The sequence below is a fragment of the Lissotriton vulgaris genome, chromosome 6 (assembly GCF_964263255.1).
Source record: "Lissotriton vulgaris chromosome 6, aLisVul1.2, whole genome shotgun sequence".
Classification (NCBI taxonomy): Eukaryota; Metazoa; Chordata; class Amphibia; order Caudata; family Salamandridae; genus Lissotriton; species Lissotriton vulgaris.
In genome coordinates this window covers 864,888,581-864,912,430 of record NC_141694.1, presented here as the reverse complement: position 1 = coordinate 864,912,430, position 23,850 = coordinate 864,888,581, and positions in this window count along the sequence as shown.

Below are 23,850 nucleotides of genomic sequence, written 5' to 3'. Positions count from 1 at the left end.
GAAAAGGGGGTGGTGATGAACAGAGTGTCTGAATTAAGCAGACCACTCTTACCCAGTCCAAAGATCAGGGCTTGATCCATCACCGTTATTTATCTCACTGCACCATCCCAGCTCAGAACCTGGCTATATGCAAATCAGTCTGTCCCTGGCCCAGTGCATCATGGGAACAGGGCAGACTAAACTACCAAGCCAATTCTTCACCAGAAAGGAGACAAGCTACCAGGGACCGGTTTCTGGCATTTCAGCCGTCTTCAGCCCGGCTTGCTTGAATCCTGATGGAGCAGTGAGAAAGGGACTCATGTCTGAGTATACCCTGCCACACCTATAGTGGCCAAAAACGATGCAGAAAAGGGGGTGGTGATGAACAGAGTGTCTGAATTAAGCAGACCACTCTTACCTAGTCCAAATATCAGGGCTTGATCCATCACCGTTATTTATCTCACTGCACCATCCCAGCTCAGAACCTGGCTATATGCAAATCAGTCTGTCCCTGGCCCAGTGCATCATGGGAACAGGGCAGACTAAACGACCAAGCCAATTCTTCACCAGAAAGGAGACAAGCTACCGGGGACCGGTTTCTGGCATTTCAGCCGTCTTCGGCCCGGCTTGCTTGAATCCTGATGGAGCAGTGAGAAAGGGACTCATGTCTGAGTATACCCTGCCACACCTATAGTGGCCAAAAACGATGCAGAAAAGGGGGTGGTGATGAACAGAGTGTCTGAATTAAGCAGACCACTCTTACCCAGTCCAAAGATCAGGGCTTGATCCATCACCGTTATTTATCTCAATGCACCATCCCAGCTCAGAACCTGGCTATATGCAAATCAGTCTGTCCCTGGCCCAGTGCATCATGGGAACAGGGCAGACTAAACTACCAAGCCAATTCTTCACCAGAAAGGAGACAAGCTACCGGGGACTGGTTTCTGGCATTTCAGCCGTCTTCGGCCCGGCTTCCTTGAATACTGATGGAGCAGTGAGAAAGGGACTCATGTCTGAGTATACCCTGCCACACCTATAGTGGCCAAAAACGATGCAGAAAAGGGGGTGGTGATGAACAGAGTGTCTGAATTAAGCAGACCACTCTTACCCAGTCCAAAGATCAGGGCTTGATCCATCACTGTTATTTATCTCACTGCACCATCCCAGCTCAGAACCTGGCTATATGCAAATCAGTCTGTCCCTGGCCCAGTGCATCAGTGTTCTGCTTAATTCAGATACTCTGCCCATCACCACCCCCTTTTCTGAGTCATTTTGTCCACCATAAGCGTGGAAGGGTATACTCAGATGTGAGTCCCTTGCTCACTGCACCATCAGGATTCAAGCAAGCCGGGCCGAAGACGGCTAAAATGCCAGAAACCGGTCCCCGGAAGCTTGTTTCCTTCCCAGTATAAGAATTGGCTTGGTAGTTTGGTTTGCCCTGTTCCCATGATGCACTGGGCCAGGGACAGACTAATTTGCATATAGCCAGGTTCTGAGCTGGGATGGTGCAGTGAGCTAAAAAACGGTGATGGATTAAGCCCTGATCTTTGGACTGGGTAGGAGTGTTCTGCTTAATTCAGATACTCTGCCCATCACCACCCCCTTTTCTGAATCATTTTAATAACCCACAGCAATCTTCATTATTTAAAAGTAAATAACTACCGTTTGCTAATAAAGTGAAAGTGAGGACAATTGCCGGCACAGGTGTACCTTTTAAAACACATGCTAAATTAGGCCGTTCCTGATTACAAGAGCCATGCAATTGTATGTGTCTACACATTAATGAGTGATCTGGTGTTTCCTTGCTCTCCTCCCCTTTCAGATAAACTTCTTTTCCGTCCCTAAGGCATCTGTAAGTGAAAGGGAGCGACCAGGCTTCATGTAAATAGGAGCTACCAAGAGGCTCGTACCTACCAATGGAAAAATATTTCATGCAATTTGTAAACTGGAAAAGCGCAAATGGTAAAGTTATTAACCTGTGGATAAGCCACGTAGCAGTAGTGGCCTCTGCCACCGAAAATGGTAAAGACTCCAATCGTTCAATGTGTAACATGGAAAAAGACGCATCTCTCATTGAAAGCAAATGTTGCTTCTCAGTCAAATTAAAAGGGGCAAATAGAGATGAGACATTAATGTAATTCCAATGCACTTTTCCGGCCTTCAGCATCTGCAGGGTCCATGCAAACTGCATTATAGAACGCAATTGATTTTGACCATGGTACAAAACAGACACATCATCCTGTAAAATTTCAACGACAGATGACACAATATTATCCAATGTGTAAATGCGGGAGGAAAGTGTGTTAATGCTGTTATCCACTACTGCAAGCACTTTCTCCAAATTAGCTTGATCAATAGCCCTAAGGCGGGTATCTGCTTCAATCTGTGATGTTTTCCAGAGTTCATTATGAACAGCACATATCCATCTTCTAGACCTACCTCTAGCCGGGCCTTTTATGAAGTCATTCAAATCAACCTCGTCAGTCAGTTTAGACAAATGCAGTTTGACTGACGCCAATGTAGAGTGTTTGAGCCAATTCTGACACAATTTGCCTACTGAATAAGTGGTTACAGAATGGTCACTCTCAAAACGGGGATCTACCCTGACCTGTGTAAAACCATCAGCCAGACCCAAAAAACGATGCTGGCACGAATCTGCACTTCTGTGCCACATCAACCAACCCTTGGGATCCAAACTGGATATGTTTTTTATTTTTTTTTGAAAAACCTTTATTGTAGCATTCTATAAAAATGCAAGTATGGGCCTACAACCGCGGGGGCCGGCCGCTAGACAAATTAGAATCTCCGACATCACAGTATGACACAGCTCATCAGCCGACAACCCAAGGGTCCGGCAGCGATTCACGATAAAACCTGTATTAGAATGCACAACTGGGTTCCAGGATGAGACAGAGGTTTCATTTTATATTTTATAAGAGAGGATCAGGTGCCATACAATCAAACAGAATGCGGGGGACAGGGTAAGAAACAGGATATGCATGTTGTAACCACTATAATGGAGAATTGGCGCCAGAGCATAGAGATCGGTACAAAAAACACACAATTTACATTCCATGTTGCGCCAATACTCGGAGCCTGCCCACCCGGGAATCAGGATATCATAAGAGCCTAAGCACAAAATAAAGCACACAATAAGAATCCGAGTGATTTGTAGCTATACTGATCCTTTAAAAAAAGGATAGAGAAGGAAGAAAGGCCATAGAAAATAAAACAGGCAAAAAAAAAACAAAAAACTCCAGCCCCCCACCCTGCACCCCTGCAAATGGCTACAGCTTAACCCCACTAGCAGCGTGCCTGTCGCCCCTAATAACTAAGCCCCAAAGGTAGGAAAAAGAACGGAGGAGGGCATATCCATGTGGGCTCCCAGCCCCTGTAGACCCCCCGCCTGAAACAGCCACCCCCTATCAATAAAAGACAAGTTTATGACAGCAATATAGAAGAAAGTAGAGGGTACCGTGAGACACCGCCCAGCCTCTTAGAGCAAACAGTTGCAGGTCCAACACTTATGAAAGCCACGCTAACCCTTTCCGACCCAGTCGATCTTAACCTTGGCCCTTCTGAACAAGATCACGAACCCCTCCCAGCGAGACCCAAAGGCACACAAAGAAGCCATAAAGAAGAAGAAAGTCATCAGAAATCAGCCCATGGCTACCGGCAGGCAGTGAGTCCACAGGAACTGTAGATGCAGATGAACTCTCCCTCCTAGTTGAACAGTCCCAATGTGTCTTGCACAGGAGTCGTAGCGTCACCAGGAAAGGAGAGGATGACCACAAAATGAATGGAAAGTCAAAAACAAAAGTCTCCGGGAGGGGAACGCCTGACGATATCTCCAAAGCCGGTGGTGGTGGAAGGTTCACCAACACCGTGACATCCTCGGGAACACCGTCTCCCAGGGCACCATCCGATGGTTCCAATATGTGTTTCCTCACGGGGTCTCGCACGGAGTCAAAATGGCAGCGGTATGAATGGCTGCAGATTCCTGTTCCAACAATAAGGCTGGGGCCGGTTCCACCAGGAGCATTTCAGATAGGCGCGTGTCCAATTTGCTCAACAAAGTATCCACATGTGAGCGAAATGCCCAAAGTTCTGCCAGTATTGACTTCAGCGATGGCTCATGCTCCGTTCAATTCATATTCTCATGCCCGATATCAGTCACAATCACCTCCCCGGGTGAATCTGGCATCCTCGGGGGGGACAGACAGGACCACAAATGTGCAGATGCGAAGGGTGACCAGTCTTTGTCCGCAGCCACGGTCAACCCAGTTAAGGCCGCAGGCCGGAGACCCCGAACCACCGAACCCCGGCAGGCGCAAACCGGGTCCGCGGGATGGGGGCCCCCACCCGCAGCCGGCAGCAAGCAGACTCACCCCTCGGTCGATGCTGAGCAATGAAAACGATCGCTGCCAAATTCGGGCTGAATTAAAGCCTCCACTCCGGTCGACCAGGCCCAGCCCGATTCTCCTGGCCGATGTTGTTGCACTACAGCCCGGCTGTGAAAGTACTCCAGGCCCTGGCTTCACCGCTGGAGTAGGCCGCAAACTTCAATTCGATGGAACTTCATCAAACAAGCCGATAAAAGTTTCCGGATTTCACCATCAGAGTGCGGAACAGTTCTTGCACACAGAGACTAGGCGTAAAGTCAGGATAATATACAGGATATCGCGGCGGGTTACGGAGGTCGGCGGAGCCGGGAGCCTAAGCAGCCATCTTGCTTGCTGACGTAGCTCCTCCTCCCCAAACTGGATATGTTAAAGGATGAATTTAGCAATAGAGTTTGCAACTCCCAAATCGAAAATTTAAATTTTGTTGAATTTTCCCAACCTGAATATTCTTCCAAATCAGGGAAGGAAGGAGTATTTAATTTTTTAGAAGTAGCCAATCCAAAGCATGTTGTCTGTGAGATGGTATAATTCAAAAACAACATATGATTTGGGATGAGACATGCACGGTGCAAAGCCTCAGTGCCTTGTACCTGCCAACTTTTAGAACCCCAAACTGATTTAAGGTCAATGGTTTCCTTCCACAACTCATAGCCTCCAACAGCTAGCTGGTCTAGAAAGGACTTTGAGTACAATAACTTAGTATCGGTAAGTCTAACCTTGGACATAGATTTTTCTGTCATTCTAAAATAAATAGAAGCGCAATTGGACTGATTAAAGTCAGTAAAGTAAGTGTACTTTTTCAAAAATGTATTAGAGCTGTCTCTCAAAGGAGCTGGGCAATGCTCCCACTGTGTATAGTTTACAGTACTCCTCCTGGAATTAGTTTTATGTAGGTAGTGATTGCCAAAATGTTGGAAGCAAAACAAATCACCATAATTAGCAGATTCTAAATATAAATCTTCAGCATCAAAGGCAGCATAACATTTCAAATCAGCAAACTAATCCTCTACGGCCTGAACATCCCAATCATCAGAACGTATGTTTAGTTTAACCACATCCCCCATGTTAATTCTAAGCACATTAGGAACATTAATAACTTCAGTCGGGCCATGGATTTCAAACTTAACAGCATGCCAGACTATCCCATCCAGGACAGGCCACGCGGTGATGTTAACAAAAGCCAAGTCTCTCTTCAATCTGTGGGCAGAATGTGACGAGGAATGGGGAGCCAATGTTCCATTCAGATGTCGAATGCATGTTCTCTCTTCGACATAGTGTCCATTGATGAATCGGAAAAAATAAAACACAAAACCAATTGACATAAAAAGGTAAAGCGAAAAAAGCCCCAACCAAATGTAAGTCCAAGGGGGAATCAAGAATGTTTTTTAAACAATTTCGCATAGGCCCTAAGCCTTGTGGGCTTCCCTGAAGTGTGAGAAACAGTGTCAAATGAAAATCTAGATTCTGTTGCTAAACGAGTTTCCAAATCAGGCATCGATAAGTCAGTTGGGTAGGTGTAGTCAGTTTCATCAAGTTGAGTACCAGGCAATGCACTCAGTATAGGACTAGAAATTGCAGGCATCTCATGGGCCACCTCTGGCGCATGATCCGAAACAGTGACCAATACAGAATTTCTCACCATCGAAGTACATGAGACTGCCGTTGTCATGCTAAGAAGAATCGACCACTCTGTGTATCTTGACATTGTCAATGGAGATATACCTATTTTCTTTACGACCTGGAAGTGGTGGTAAAATGACTGTTCTTGTGCCCTTCACACCAAGCACGGGTACCGGAGCACGGTATGAGGTACCAAATTCCTTCTTGTTATCGATCTTCTCCCGAGCCAGTTCGACAACTTGGGGTAGCCAGCCAACTACCTGGATCTGAAACGCATCATCCGAAGTGGAGGGCAAATGTTCCTTTGCAAGACTGTCTCTTGTCTTTTGTAGATTCTGTAAAACAGTGCAATGTTCATCTACGTCAAAGGAGTCTACAACAGCCATCGAGTGTAGACCGTCAAGGTCCGGTACATACATCTTGATACCAAACAGCATTTCGCATGGGGTCCGCCCACCCAGAGACCTTCTAGGGAGATTATTAAGAGCACGCTACACACCATTAAGATGGGCCAGCCAGTTTCTGCCAGTGCCTATACCTTGAGCTGTCAGTGATTGCTTTAAGTCGCGGTTCATTCGTTCCACAACACTATTACCCTCAGGTCGTTATGGAGACGAAAACTTGACTTGGACCCCCATCGAAGCCATGGCATCCCTATACGCCTTAGAGGCGAAAGCAGGACCCTGATCCGAATGGAAGGTACCACAGGCAAAAATCCCTACAAAGACATGCAAATCCCTTATGACAGTAATACGTGAATCAGCGCTGCGATGAGGCCACACCCATACAAAGCGTGTGCATGAATCAACTGCTACTAAGATGTACTTATACGCAGTATCAGATGAAAAAGGACTGCAGTGATCTAAATAAACACAACCTAATGGTTTATTAGAAATGAACAACAGTGTTTGGGGTGGACGCGTAGCAATTGAAGGCTTAATCTACTGGCAAATGTCACATTGAAGGACATAGTCACACGTCTGTTTGTACAGTACCCGCCCCCAAAAACGTTGTTGTAATTGAGACACAGTGGGTGAAACGCCCGCATGCGCAGACGCAACACCTTCATAAGCCGCTGTGATCAGTGTATTTCTGCGATCCGAGTTGGGAATCAATCTCTCCCCAACATCAGACATTTTCACATAAGGAACCTTATCGGGACTTAAGTGGTATGTGTACTTCGAAGGGAACCCCGTAGGATATTTACCTCCATTCTCAGTGGCAGCAACAGCAGCCAAGATATCATCATCAATCTTACCTTTGGACCGTGTAACTGCTGCAACTAAATATGTTGATACTGCTGATTTCACTGCTTCATCAGCAAGTGAGTTGCCAACAGCGAGAACTCCTACGAGCTGATGACCGAGAGTATGAATTACAAACACGAGTGGCAACTGCTCTTTAAGCTCAGCCACTCGGACCCAGATCAATTTATGTTTTATTGTGCTACCCTTGGAATCACGAAAATCATTCTGAATCCAAAAGAACAAGTTTTCATTGTAAGACTGGACACAGTAGTAAGAATCACTTACAATAAGTGTTGTCACACTAGGATCAGCGTACTCTAATGCAAGCATCAGAGCACGAAGCTCTGCCAATTTTGCGGTGCAGTCACCTAGAGTCTGCGTGTGCACGACTCTGGACTTGAACTCATCGTTCACCATGGCACCCACCACAATGACGCATGCAGAAAGGTAGGCGTGTTTAGAACCATGCGCAACCTGCGCAGAACCATCAGTGTATATGATGCAATGGAAATCCTCCAAAGGCCGCATAGCCAAAGGTGCAGGAGGAACAAACTCATATTGCAAAAACTCCTGTGACCATAAGGAGGCCTCAAAAACAAACGTGACATCCGGAGACGTCAATGATGCTGCCCATTGAATCCACCGAGGGTGCAAAGCTTTAGAATTAGGTACACTGGCCTTCCCAACTGCTTCCAAAGCAGGACACGGGGTAACAACCAACATGCGTTTTCCCTGTGACAGAGCTCGTTCCTTCAGAATCGCCATCTGTACAGCCGTCAAAACTTTCTCCACAGTGGAAAGTCGCATTTCAGCCGAAGTGTACAAGTGCGATTTGTAAGCAATAGGTACTGTGTCTCCTTCGTTAAAAGTAAGGTATGTGAAACCCACCGTCCCAGGTATGATTCTTATCACCAGGTTGGTGTGGTTATCACGAGTCAATAAGTATTTAGAAGCGAGCAGATCAGCCTGCAAAGATTGCAGTATATCCGAGTGCTCCGGCAGCCAGTTTGATTTGGTAAAAGTTGGTTGTATCAAAGCATACAAGGGTTTGATACGCTGGGCATATTCAGGTATGTATGTCCTCCCGAAATTCAAAAATCCCAGCAAAGACTGTCATTTTTTCAGAGTTGTCGGAGCGTGTAATTGTGCGCATTTCTCCAAGAAGTGAGGAGCTAATCCTCGACCTTCATTGTTCAGCTCGTAGCCCAGTAACAACACTGTGTACTCCGCAATGTGCGATTTTGCAAAGTTGAATTTGTAACCGAAGTCTGCAAAGCTACAAATTAAGCGGTCAACTCGACACAGATGCTCCCACAGTTCGTCATCTGTGAGATAAATGTCCTCCACATACGAACAAGCATCTGGGTCAACTCTCTCTAAGAGAGAGACTATGCGGGCAGCAAACACTCCAGGACTATTTGTAGCCTATCGGTAAACATTTGAAATGTTTATGGACACCACCGCAAGTAAAGCAGGTCCATTGGGAACACAGACCATCCAAATGGTGGGCATAAAAACCGTTGGAAATGTCAAGCGTAGTTTTAAACCGCTTACGCACGAGACTATCCACTAAAGCAGAGCTGAGAGTATTCTGTACTGCACAGGTACGGCAATGCGAGTTTAAATGCCGGTAATCCAATACCAAACGATATGAACCGTCAGGCTTAGAAACAGTAAAAAGAGGGTTATTCATTGGTGACACACAAGTTTCAATCACTCCTTGATATTCCAATTGTTCAAAGGTTTCCACAACGGAAGCATTAGCTTCATGCATTATGATATATTGAGGTTGAGGCTGAGGCATAGACCGCAAAGGAATTTCGTGGTGTGGGGAAAATTTATCCCATCCACAGTGTGTACGGTACAGAGCCGGCGCAAGGGCTTTAGCCCACTCTTCTGCGAAATTCAGCGCATGCTCCTTCGAGACAGTATGCGCGAAACTAGGGAGGATTACCTCCTCCCCTCTTGGAGCTGCGAGCACAAAAGGTCAGCCTCCGCTAACAAAATGTCATAGGTAGTCGTAAGATTCTCCCAAAACACCCCTTCTATGGTACGTTGAATGTCACCTTCAATAATTAAGACTATTTCATAAAGTCTGTCAGGGGGAGCTACTCTAGTGTCAGCTGTCTCCACAACAACATAACGTCAGTCGCTGTCACCTTCAGTAGTGGACGCAGGGCCTATCGCACTATGGTTATCTCTGCCGCGCTGTCCAGCAAGGTCAGAGCCCATGTCTGATTCCGATGCTGCGTTCTTACTATCTGTTGCATATCTGTGTGCTGTTAAAGCAGCGACTTTCTTTTTCTGAAACTGGGGTCTCTTCGGTGTAGAATCATCCTGCTTGCCTTTACCGTCTTTCGGGCGGGGCTGGTCACGTCCTTGCTGACCACCCCGACCCCTGCCGCCTCCTCCACCACCGGTCGAAAAGGCCGATGACTCCTGAAAAGAATGAGGAGAGCGTTGGCCAGAAACCTGAAAACGATCAGGTGATTTTATCATCGAGCAAGTCATAAACACGTTCTGTGGGCGCAGGCAATGGATACGCAGGACGAGACTCCTGTCTCTGTTGTTGTTGTTGCTTTCCCTGTTTTTGTTTTTTCGGCCAATTTTGTTTTTTGGACTTGGGCTGGTTGTCAGTTTCCGACTTCTGCCCTTGGGGTTGTTTTTTCTCTTTAGTAGAAAAAGGATTGAGACCCCTACTATTGCGGCCCACGGTTTTATAAGCCACCACAATAATCCTCGCCAACTGCCGGGGTTTGTCGGCATCGGGAATCGCCTGCAAAGCATTGGCAACATGAGAGTTCACCGCATCCCCCTTGACAATCGCAAGTATGAGATCGGAAACCACATCAAAGATGCCACAGAGGCGCATACCCAATTCAACCGCAGCCTCTGGTCCGTGCTCATCCTGAACACATATAAGGACCGTCTGCAGGACAGTCTTAGACGGAGTGCCGTAACACCTCGTGTAGACTGCCGCAAATGTCTTAGCCCAGGTCTCACAGTCACCGATTTCAGGGGTCAAGTCCTTTGGTAAGCTAATTGTCAGAGTCCTGTGTTTTTCACCAGGAGACGTGTTAGGAAATACTGCTTCCAGCTGGTCAAACTTCTTGGCAAGCCAGAATGGAAAATCATCCTTTTCTTGGGGGCGCTTGCCCATCACAGCGTTGACAATAACAGGACTGAGTTTCATTCCGCCCTGTCCGGCAGGAAGCGCAGCATCACCCGGGGCCCCACCCGGGAGATTACGTGTAATGTATTGGACTAACGACCTAATCATGCTAATTGCGACTACATGTAGTCATCTTAACTCAACCACGGTACATGCCCCGTGTTGAGGGTGAGGTGTAAATCCAGCCAAAACAGGCCAATTTGCGCCCGGAATGGAAAAAGGATGGATTTAGGCCCAGATCCTTTTACTGGGGTCAATGTATGACATTGTTCTACATTCTGTCCATCAACTGTGTTTTTTGCAATTTTCACCCCGAGTGTGCTGGGTATACTCAGACGTGAGTCCCAGGCTCTCCACACCACTGGAGTCAAGCAATCCAGGCTGATGAAGGCTGATAGCCAGAAACCGGTCCTTGGATGCTTGATTCCGGTCTGGGAAAGACATGGCTTGGTAGTTCGGACTGGACTGTTCCCATGAGGCACAGGGTCAGAGCTGATTTGCATATAGCCAGTGTCTAACCCAGGGTGGCGTGGAGTGCAAAAAAACCTTGGATTTAGGCCCAGATCCTTGTACTGGGGTGAATGTATGACATTGTTCTACATTCTGTCCATCAACTGTGTTTTTTGCAATTTTCACCCCGAGTGTGCTGGGTATACTCAGACGTGAGTCCCAGGCTCTCCACACCACTGGAGTCAAGCTATCCAGGCTGATGAAGGCTGATAGCCAGAAACCGGTCCTTGGATGCTTGATTCCGGTCTGGGAAAGACATGGCTTGGTAGTTCGGACTGGACTGTTCCCATGAGGCACAGGGTCAGAGCTGATTTGCATATAGCCAGTGTCTAACCCAGGGTGGCGTGGAGTGCAAAAAAACAATGGATTTAGGCCCAGATCCTTGTACTGGGGTGAATGTATGACATTGTTCTACATTCTGTCCATCAACTGTGTTTTTTGCAATTTTCACCCCGAGTGTGCTGGGTATACTCAGACGTGAGTCCCAGGCTCTCCACACCACTGGAGTCAAGCTATCCAGGCTGATGAAGGCTGATAGCCAGAAACCGGTCCTTGGATGCTTAATTCCGGTCTGGGAAAGACATGGCTTGGTAGTTCGGACTGGACTGTTCCCATGAGGCACAGGGTCAGAGCTGATTTGCATATAGCCAGTGTACAACCCAGGGTGGTGTGGAGTGCAAAAAAACGATGGATTTAGGCCCATATCCTTGTACTGGGGTGAATGTATGACATTGTTCTACATTCTGTCCATCAACTGTGTTTTTTGGACAAAGGACCTAACCTTGGAGCTGCTAATGTATGGGGTAGGGAGCCATCAAACCAAACACGATGCTGCCAAGTATCTATAGGAATGTCCTGTGCCCTATATGGTGCATATTCCGGTGTCACAGCCGTGGGAGTGTACGTGTCGAACACACGAATATTTGCATTCATAGCTGGGAAGGTCACCCATGAGTAGAAAATCTCATACGGGTAAGCCACCTCTGCACTCACTACCATGATCACGGCCATGCCATCCTTGGGGACATTATAATTCTGCAAATGATTGCGCACCGCAATGCAGCTATGTTGCGCAATGTTCACCGCGGCCATAGTGACACAGAAAGAAAGAGGTACAACATAAACTTTGTAACACAACTGGGTAGTAACTCAAGGAAACAGTTTAGAAAGATTCAAGCATGAAAAGACCTAGGTAAATACAGGTAGGTTTGTCCGACACCACCGCTAACCGGAAACAATGGTGTAGGGGTTAAGGACGGAAAATTGAACTACTCAAGCATCATGTAATAAGACCACCAATGATTTGGCGCCATGTCTCAGGGATTCCATTCTCATACAGAACTGTGCATAGAGACTTGGACCCTCAGTGAATTAGGGTGTGCCAAAACTCACCTTAGTACCAAAAATCCCCTACCAGACTAGCTACAGTGTCTCATTGGTTATCACAAACTCCCAATGCTTAGACAAACCAGAACTTGGACTTAGTACACCTCAGGTAACGTGGAACACATGAACACTCTTTCGTTATACAATCATTCCAATCCAGAACAAGGAGTAAAAGAGGACACGTGTATATTTGAAATATTTATTCACTAATGCAGTGTTCTCAAATGCAGTATATTAGCTAGTACAAGCAAACATATTATAAGAAACAAAGTAATCAACATAGTCACTAGTCCGTAGAACACAAAAGGTGAAAGCATGGTATTATGCTAAAACGAATAGGGTTCAGTAACACCTAATTCTCACCCTCCCTAGCTAGTATATAATATTATATCTAAGAAAGTCTCTTTGGGTTTTAGCAGGGCGGCCCCATACCTCAAGATCCTAGTGGTAAGGGATCACATCATCTTCCACCAGCTCTCTGCATGCGAAGCACCATCAAGTGTGTTTCTATGCTCTTGTGCAAAGCAATATAAAACGCGCCTAAAGCCAGAACTTGGCCGCAGCTCATGTATGTTATGTCTAGGAACGTGCGAAGATCAGACCTCACAACAACCACTGTGTTGAGATATCCTTGAAGGTTTCTGCACTAACTGTAAAGACACAGTTCGCCAAGCAAGGCTGATATCAGAGTAACAACATATTATTCTCACATGAATCAAAACATTCTACTAGGCTCACAGCTAAAGCAACAGCTATGTGTCGTGTGCAGAAGAAGCAGAAAGGTAAAATGGTGTTTAAACTCCTAATAAGCTCATGCTAACTTAACACAGCATATAGGCATTGTATATCTATATGACAGCCGAGGGTAAGCCTTTCCGACTCCCAAAGACACCCCGGCACCCCGCATCCCACGGCCCCCTGTGCCACCCTTTGGGGTACCTACCTGTGCTCCCTCATCCCAACTTAACTCTCGAAGTGCTGGTCGCCCCTGGAGAGTCACCGTCCCTGAGCCTGCAGCCTTTCTTCCTTTTTCAAGATCCTCATTGGATAACATTGAGCGCCCAACGGCTCAAAAGCACCCTGCACCCAGCCGCCCGAGTGCCGCTGGCTGTGACCTCTTTGCCCTATCCTACTTCCCCTCTTGCCCTGAGTAAGTGACCAGGAGCCCAGCTCCCAGAGCCGCGTGGCCTGCTAGTCAGCAGCCACCAACCGAAGGCCCCCTTTCCCTCATTGGATAACATTGGGCCTACCTACCTCGGCACCCGGCCGCCCCTGCGCCGCTGGGACTGAACTAACTGTACTCACCTGACCCTGGGGTACCCCTGAGTCTATGCCCTGAACCCTAACTTCACCAACCAAGTACTTACCTGGAAACCGGTAATTCACTTACCTGCCATTGGATAACATTGACCCAAGTGTGAAGTTGTGAAAACTGAAAATATTCCTATAAAATCATCCAAAGTCTGAATTCCAAAATACTCACCTGTGATCAGGAGAGAAGCCAGTACGGTACCTTTCAGCCCAGTATTGTACCACAAAAGTAATCCCTAGCAGGTTTACTAGTAACCTGTATTTTCTCCATAGGAACCCATTGTCTACTTTTCTATGAAATTTCTTCTGTCTACTTTTGAAAACTGCAAATATTCTTTAAAAATCGTACGAAATACTGAAACGCAATTACCTACCTGTTTTGAGTTAAGCCCCCAGTGCTGGCCCTAGGAGACTAGTGCTGGGTTACAAAAGTAACGCGATCGTACTTTACCTGTAACCTGAATTTCCTCCCATTGAATAACATTCTGAGATTCACCTCGAAAAGTTTCTAAGTGTGAACTTTTAAAACAGCTTTATATTCAGGAAAAATCATCACTGTAACTAAAACGTTTTTGCTAATCTGGTTCCAGCTTAGACCCCATGACTGAATCCAAGATCTAGTCCTGGAACTACCAAAGTAATCCATAAAGTAATCAACTGTACTTTCCTACTAAAACCCATTGAGCTCAATGCTAGAGTGTTGTTCAGAACTGTATTGCTTATTAGCTAACCTGTGATTATTGTGTGTACAAACGTATTGCTCTTCTGCAAAGTATTTACATGAGAACACTCGTTACTTGAACAGTATATTTTTATAACTGTTGGTTCTAAAAATAAAACAACCATATCTTCGGATATACAAACAATTGGCCTGAAGTTCAGTCCTTGGGTGTGTGAAACCTTTTGGTGACTGAGGGCCCGATTCACAGAACTAACTTCAGACAAAATCCTAAAGTTACTACTTTTGGTATTCACAGAAGTTAGGATTTTGTCTTAAGTTTGACTTAAGACAGACTTAAGAGAAAATCCTACCTTAAGTCTGTCTTAAGTCTGTTTTAAGACAAACTTAAGACAAAATCCTAACTTCTGTGAATACCAAAAGTAGTAACAGACTTAGGCGATTGGAGTATGTTAATTACATCAGTATTAAATGCTGCCATGGCGGGTGCTCCACTGCCCACCTCATGGATGGCCGCCGAAGTGGTCCCACTGCACAAAAAAGGCTCAAGAGAAGACCCTGCGAACTACAGGCCGATTAGCCTAATTGATTGTTCGCAAAAAGTAGCGGGCAAGGTCCTCCTAACCAGAGTACAGCAGTGGGCAGACGAAAACAGGATACTCTCGGATCTCCAGGCAGGGTTCCGAACTGGTACAGGAACAATTGAACAATCGTTAAGGCTACTTATGATTCACTGGAAGGTCGTCACGATTGGGAAGGGCACTTTATATCTTGCCTTCATCGACCTCCGGACGGCCTTCGATTTGGTCCCCAGAAATAATTTATGGAAGGTTCTATGTGATCTTGGCTTGCCACCTTACCTGCTTCACTTGATCATGAAGTTCCACGAAAAAAACTATGCCCAAATTCGCTGGGGTCCGAATGGTCAAAAGACCTCAAGAATAGACGTGAATAGAGGCGTGCGGCAAGGGTGCGTACTTGCCCCAACACTCTTCTCGCTCTATGTTAATGGGGTGGTGGACCACTTGACCAGGATACCAGCAGATGCACCTCGCTTGGCAGGTCGTTTAATCCCCACTCTGCTTTTTGCGGACGATACTTTGCTTCTGTCAAAATCCCCAATGGGCCTCCAACAGCTTCTCTCTGGTTTTGATGACTTTTGTAAGCAAAGAGGACTGTGTATAAACACAGACAAAACAAAGTATCTTATCTTGAATCCCCCGAAAAAACTTGGCCCTCCACCAACACTGGGCTCCGTTGCACTGGATAGGACCAAGACTTTCGATTATCTGGGTATCCGGCTGGTGGACTCCATGAAATGGGATTATCATTTGACCAAAATGCTGCTAAATTTGAAAAGAGTAACTGGGACCCTGCTGAAAGAGCAGAGAGCTGCCTCTACTAAACCTATAGCAGCAGTATTGGACATCTACTCGGCCAGAGGAGTAAGCGCCGCTCTGTATGGGGCGGAACTTTGGGGAATGTCAAATACGAAAGAGCTTACTCGAGCTGAGAACACCTTCTTGAGAAGCTTGATGTCCCTCGGTTCCTCGGTCCCCATTTTGCCATTGCAATTGGACATGGCCTGTCGGGCAATTGAAGATCAAGCAAAGTTACGCCCTTTGCTTCTGTAGGCCCGCATCTGGAGAGTTCCTGAGCTCGCAAGTTATGCGGATGGCCTGCGGGAGATAATCAGATCGACAGGCTGGGCAAAAATAAAGTGGCTAACGGACATCAAAGCACTACTTTCCAATCTGGGGCTGGAAGAAGCATGGTACCAACAGTCAGCCCCGCCCAAATCAACGTTAAAACAGCTTTATTGGAATTGGGTGGCAAATAGAAGAAATTCTTCTGCCTCGATTTGTAAATCGACTAGAAATTTTATGGAGTCCAAAGATGTCCCCATTAGAGAACTGTATTTGGACATTATCTCAGCCCCTTGGGAAAGATCCCTGTATTTCAAATTTAGAATTGGTCTTCTCCCCGTAATGTAGCTTACAAGCCATTGGAAAATTCCTTATCAGACTGCTCCGTGGTGTCCCTTTTGCCCACAGCGCCATGAATCTGTCCCTCACTTTTTATTCGAGTGTCCTGCCTATAAAGTCCCACGGATGAAATGGCTAAAACCCATGTGTCGTACACTGGGAACAAGACATTGTAATGTGGCACTAAGGATTCTTCTTTCAGACACTCGTACTTTTTATGCATGCGCCACCTCAAAGTATCTCGGGTGGGCATGGCGGATTCGGTCAAAAAGACTTAGACAAATTGTTTAATCATGTTTTAACCTCTGTGGCCCGTTTATTCTTCCCCTAAAGAATAATATCAAAAATTGCAGATTTACATCATGCAAGGGGTTTTTAAACGTTTTATCTTTAAATGCTCTGAAATGAATCTTATATGTATGTATGCTTTTTAAGATATTTTTTATGTCGAAATAAAGCCTTTTTGACTTGACTTGAAAAGTAGTAAGTTTAGGATTTTGTCTTAAGTTAGTTCTGAGAATCGGGCCCTGAGTGTGTACATCAAATGCTTTACACTGTCCTCTGGTACTGCCTTACTGCTCGACCAAGCTACCACTTTGGAGAGTAAGGTCAGTTCTGACTTTAACCTCTGTAATACCTCTGGGGTTGGTGGACTCTATACACACTGTACTTCCTTCTAGTCCACTATATATAGAGCCACTTTCTTGCATTGGTGGATCAGTGGTGGGATACAAACTTGCATGTGTTGGACTACTTGGTTACCATCTGATCACACAACAGAACTCAAATTACCTTTAGAATTCTGAAATTGGTCTTTTCCAAAAATACTAAACCTCTGGTAGGGCCTTGCTTAAGTCCCATTAGAGGTTCTGAAAAATAAAAGTCACTACAAGCTAGGGTAGAGGGTTAGAACTATCAGGTTATAATGACTCAAAGGGCCCCAGCTGTTAGTGAAGATAACACAGACCTGGTGGAGGAGCTCAACCTCACACCTTACTTGCACTTGGACTTCAAGGAATTGATGGCCCTATGCAAAGTTAAACAAATAACTGTAGCTCTGCATCCAACCAAACAAGGGCTCCAGGAGCGCCTGGCTGAGTATGCAAAAGACCACCCCTCTGAACAGGGTGACACCCACACAGAGGAAGAAGTGAGGGAAGAGGGGGAGGATAATGGTCCCCCCCATCCTTAGGGAAGAAGGGGTCTTTGTACCCTTGATTCCAATAGTCAACATTTGGGAGCCTAGGAACCACACAGGTGGACTGGGCCCCAGAGAACCCATTGGGGGAAACCCCAGTGCAGAGGACGACTTTCTAGCAAAGTTGGCCAGAAGATTAGACCTAGAGACCAGGCTCCTGGCTCTAGAAAAAAAAAGAAAAGAGATGGGCCTAACCCCCATCTCTGGTGGCAGCAATACCAATAATAAGGACAGAGGGCAATCTTATGATCCTAAAAACCCCAAAGGGATTGTCCCTAAATTATAGGAAGGTGATGACATCACCAAATGGTTCACAGCCTTTGAGAGGGCTGGTGATATCAGACAGCCAAAGAAACATCTCTGGGGGCACTCCTGTGGGAACTGTTATCTGGTAACTGCAGAGACAGGCTTCTGACCCTTTCTGGGCCATATGCAGGGTCCTATGACCTTATGAAGAAGACTCTGATTGAGGGATTTAGACCCACTACTGAGGAGTACAGAATTAGGTTCAGGGGGGCTCCCAAAACCCAGACCCAATCCTGGATAGATTTTGTAGACTACTCAGTAAAGACACTGGATGGTTGGTTATTTGGACACAATGTGCATGACTTCACTGGATTGTATAATTTGTTTATGAAGGAACACATTTTGAGTAATTGCACAAATAAAAAGTTACATCAGCATTTGGTAGACCTAGATCTAATTTCTCCCCAAGAATTGGGAAAGAAGGCAGATCGCTGGATCAAGACTAGGGTAAGAAGGGCAGCCACTGGGGGTGACCAAAAGAAAATGGTCAACCTCAGGGGAAAGGTGGTGAGAATCCCCCAGATAAAAACTCTGAGTCTTCCAAAGGGCCCCAAAAACCTGTTCAGGGGTGGGTCCCAATCTACCCCCTATGTACCTCAGCCCTATAGGGGAAGAAACTTTGATCCTAACAAGGCCTATTGTAACAACTGTAAGAAGTTTAACTGTAGACAAGAACTGCCCCTTCAACAAAGCCCCTAAGGCACCCATTCCAGCTACTCCAGGGACAGTAAATCTACAGATGGGATCAGAGGATTGCCCAGAGCAAATCTGGGAATACACTCAAGTTAGTCTAGTCTGCTTGGGGAATATGGAGGTTGCCAGTGTGGCTGGGTGGCCAACCAACTGTAACAAATATATGCAATACCCCTCCTTCAATGGAATAAGAGTAGAAGCCCTGAGGGATACAGGTGCCAGCATCACTATGCTAAGGGAAAAGCTGGTTTCCCCAGAGCAATACCTGATTGGGAAAACTTACCCAGTCACCAATGCTGACAGCATTACCACCCAACACCCCCTAGCTATGGTAACATTAGGATGGGGGGAGGTTACTGGCCTGAAACTGGTTGTGGTCTCACCACAATTGCCAGCTGACTGTCTGCTTGGAAATGACCTGGAGACCTCAGCATGGGCTGAGGTTGAGCAAGTAACCCATGCAGCCATGCTGAGTATCCCTAGCCTGGTGTGTGTTCAAACCAGAGCACAGAGCAAAGAGAAGGGTGAACAAGAGGTTTTGGAGCCTGAAAGTATGGCCCAACCAACCAAGAGAAAAAGCAAGGAGACTGGGGAACCAGCTTCTACACAACCAGCCTCTCAGGACCCCTCTCCTCAGGGAGAGGACTGGGAAACCCTAGAGGGAACGGAGCCTATTTAGCCTTACCAGGCTGGCCTCCTGGGTCCAGGGGGACCCACCAGGGAAGAGCTGTGGCAGGGCCAGCGTGACTGCCCCACTCTTGAAAGCCTGAGGCAGCAGGCAGCTGCAGAAGCAAAGGGAGATGTCAGTGGTACCCACAGAGCTTATTGGGAAGAGGGATTACTGTATGCTGAGGCAAGAAACCCCAATCCTGGAGCTACCAGGAGAGTGGTAGTGCCACAGAAGTTCAGGGAGTTCCTCCTAACTTTGGCTCATGACATCTCCCTAGCTGGAAACCTGGGGCAAACCAAAACTTGGGAAAGGTTGGTTAGCCGCTTTTACTGGCCCCAGATGAACCAAAAAGTGAAGGAGTTTGTGAGCTCCTGTGCTACCTGTCAGGCCAGTGGCAAGAGAGGTGGCAAGCCAAAGGCCCCCCTGACACCACTGCCAGTGGTGGAGGTGCCCTTTGAAAGGGTAGGTGGGGACATTGTGGGTCCAATAGAACCTCCCACAGCCTCAGGAACACATTCATTCTAGTAGTAGTGGATCGTGCTACTAGGTACCCTGAGGCAATTCCCCTTAGGGTGACTACCGCTCCTGCAGTAGCCAAGGCCCTCCTAGGTGTATTTACCAGGGTAGGGTTTCCTAAGGAGGTGGTTTCAGACAGATGTACCAACTTCATGTCTGCTTACCTGAAACACATGTGGAAGGAGTGTGGGGTGCAGTACATGTTCACTACCCCATACCACCCACAAACCAATGGTCTTGTAGAAAGGTTCAACAAGACATTGAAAGGTATGATCATGGGGCTCCCTAAAAAAGTCAAAAGGAGATGGGATTTCCTGTAGCCATGCCTGCTTTTCGCTTATAGGGAAGTGCCACAGAAGGGAGTGGGGTTTTCCCCCTTTGAACTTCTGTTTGATCATCCTGTAAGGGGACCACTTTGTCTTGTGAAGGAGGGTTGGGAGAGGCCTCTCCAAGAACCCAAACAGGACATTGTGGACTATGTGCTTGAACAAAATACAAATAATAGTGGAGGGTCAAAGGAATGAATTTTCTGGAGAAAACGACTATGTGTGAGAATCAGTGGCAATAGTCCACTAATCAGGGTACATCATTCGTGGTTATTGAAAAATACCCATCAGTAGCTCTTCCTTGGCGCCCTTTTCATCATATGGGTTCCTTCTAACCATGAAGGATAGTATTTTGGTATGGTCAATTGGGACAACATAAGGACCAGTGATGGTATAACCGGGTCACAGGGAGCTTCTGAAAAGCAGTGCGAGGGGGTGTGTAAAAGTGCAAAAAGTGCAGGATAGTGATATTAAAATTAGATAACTATGAGGAAAAATTATTTATTAAAGACCTCAGTGTTTCTAAGAGTTAAAACGAGCGAGATTGGTAGTTTCACCTAATAGCTACCAACAGGTTGGTCGACATGACATGTTTCAGCAGATTTTTTGGATCACAGAGGTATCCACTGCATTCCTCAGGACCAATATCGCTACTGCTAGTGATGTGTTAGAAATTTATATATAAAAAGGAAATCTTTCACCTGGGTACTAATGAAGGATCATTCTCCCAGCTGGGACGTCCAGTGTGAGAGAAACATAGTCGAAAAAAGAGAAAAAACAGAAGAAACATACAATTAGTATATCTACAATATCCAGAACACTTGCATGGTATATCATATCTGTAAAGAGAACCACTAGTGCTATCCTCTTCGTAGTACGTTAATTCCTACATATAACCACCATACCTCGAAATGATATGTGGTAAGACTCTCACTTACCATATTGTGCAGGAGAGTACTGCCTCACCTCACCTGGCTCACAGCTCAGGTAATTGAAGCACCGCTCTAAAGTGAAAAGAAAGACATACAAAAACACGTCAGCAGCCGCTGACTTCACACTTAATCACAACTTATTCTGGCGTGCTTGCGGGTTTAAATGGCCGATGTGCCCTGTTTTGGGCCTCGGCAGAATTAAATATCATTGCAAAGGCCAAACCTCCGTTAGGAGAGAGAAATGTCTCTTGTCGGTTATTCTTAAGAAAGAGACGGTGAGATTTTAAACGGCATCAATGTTTATCCAAATTACCGCCTAGTGGTAACTTTTGTAAGGTGAGCCACGAAAAACAGTCCCGGCGTCTAATGGTATCTCCTAATCTCTGTGAGCTCACGTTAGATTAAACACGCGATGGATCTCTGCCCCAAGCTCTCGGCGTAGGACAGTGATAATCGCCATGTGTATTACGCCGCTGTAAGTAAAAGGGAAACAAATACGCTCCCGCTCAATGAGCGTTTGAATGATACAAATCGGGCGGAGGGCAAACTACCCTGCTGCAAACTCTCGCCCTCAGCGCTGTCCTGCTCTCTCTACTCTGTACGGGTCTCGGAAGAGCGCGCGCATATGATTGTAGAAGACTCCTATAATCGCTGTCAGACAGGCATAGAGCAATTGTCTCTTACCTGTCCGGCGGTACTTCCAGCGTTCCTCTGGCTGTAAGGGGAGGTAACGCGCGTAGTTAGGAGCAACAGTTATGCTTCCATCGCTGGGCGTGTCCCTACACGCCCCCTGCCCTTGAGGATTATGGGACATGTAGTTCAAGGGCACAAATGCCTGTTTTGACAGATTTATTTGCGTAATCTGTGGCGCTAACCTTATAATGTCATAGTCAGATACACAAATATATGGACAGGTAGACACTGCGATATGATTTACCTTTTATAGATTTAGGAGTGCTAACAGGCTTCGCTTACAAGTTAATAGATACACTGGGATGTTGTGGAATATGTAGTGCCATACTGAGTAAAGTGTGGGTGGCAAAGTTTTTTATAATAGGATCCACCTAATCAGGCCCAATCCCTGTGTGAAAGTTCATAAACAATTGGTGGATGGTATAGATATCATCACACGGAGAGGGCAAGCGCAGCCTTTTGACTGGTCAGAACTAATGCCAAAACCCTGAATGGTTTAGTGTCTATTGAGTCTACCATCACACTGTTATAGTGGATTGAAGATCAGAGTGACATCCACGGTATGCCATCATTCAGCCCATCCTTGTCTGAGTTCAGGGTATATACCCATTTTTGTTCTTTTTTGAACAAAAACTTGTTTATGTCTGTCACATGATTGGGTATCAATGGTTGTTCAAGCACAGTCCAACGAAAATCATTTGGGCCATGTCCCACCTCCAAAAAATGATTGGTCATTTTGGTGGACTGTTTACGACACCTAATGGTGCTCTTATGTTCAGAGATACGTGTCTTGACTTTCCTAGTCGTCATCCCCACATATTTGTACTCACAGGGGCAAATTATTAAGTAGATGACGTTTAGACTATTGCAGTTAGTAAAGCGCCTTTGTTCCCACAGACGCCCACCCCCAATGTCAATGGTTCTTGATTTGGCAGTCAGCGGACATGCAGCACAACTCCCACAGGGATGGTGCCCTGTCACGGCTGGCATATCCCAGAGTGTTCCTACTGTTCTGGGGGTAACTGATCTAGGTCTGGTGTGGACCAGTTGGTCCTTTAGATTTCTACCCCTTTTAAAAGCAAACAGAGGGGGAGGCAGGCTGTCGTTGCCCGTATTCAGGATACCCCAATGCTTCTTTATGATCTTTTGAATCTGATTGGAGCGGGTGCCAAACGTGTTGACACAGGTGATCCGGGGTTCTTGTGTTTTGAGTACCGATGGCTCCAGAAGACTTTCACGGTTGTTATTGAAAGCCCTCTTTTTTGATCTTCGTATCAGGTGTTTGGGATACTTTTTCTCAAGTAGATTGTTCTCCAATATTTTGGCATGGTTACAGAAGCTCTCCTTGGTAGAACAATTCCTCTGTATTCTCAGGAATTGTCCGTAAGGCAAGTTGTCTCTCAGAGCTTTAGGGTGACAACTCTCATAGCTTAGTAGAGAGTTTCTTGCCATCGGTTTCCGGTAGAGTTCGGATTGAAGGCCTGTTGAGGTGACATTAATCTTAAGGTCCAGAAAAGCCAGATGTGTTTTGCTGTATTCCACTGTGAACCGAAGGAATGCATTTCTGCTATTCAACCAAACGTGGAAGGTTTTCAGGTCATCCACAGTGCCACGCCAGATCACAAGGACGTCATCAATATAACGTTTCCATAGGCGTAACGAGACAAGGAAAGGGTTGGTTTCAGTGAGGATGACTTCTTCTTCGAACCGATGGACGTAAAGGTTCGCCAGGCTCGGGGCAAAAACACTGCCCATGCTGGTCCCAGAGACCTGTAGATACATGGAATCCTCGAATTGAAAATAATTTTCGGTCATTGCTAAGGTGGCCAAAGTCATAATAAAAGAGACCGGAGTGATTGAGTCTAAATCCCGCGTTCGTAGCAAGGTCTCTACCACATCGAGGGTCTCCCTTTGAGGAATTGACGTGTAGAGAGATTCTACGTCGAACGATACCAGTAGATCTAGGTTAGCATCAAACTCAATATCTGGTAGAATCTTCAGAACATCCTTCGTATCTTGTAGGTATGTGGGCATATTATGGACCATGAATGGCAGAAATGCATTCCTTCGGTTCACAGTGGAATACAGCAAAACACATCTGGCTTTTCTGGACCTTAAGATTAATGTCACCTCAACAGGCCTTCAATCCGAACTCTACCGGAAACCGATGGCAAGAAACTCTCTACTAAGCTATGAGAGTTGTCACCCTAAAGCTCTGAGAGAC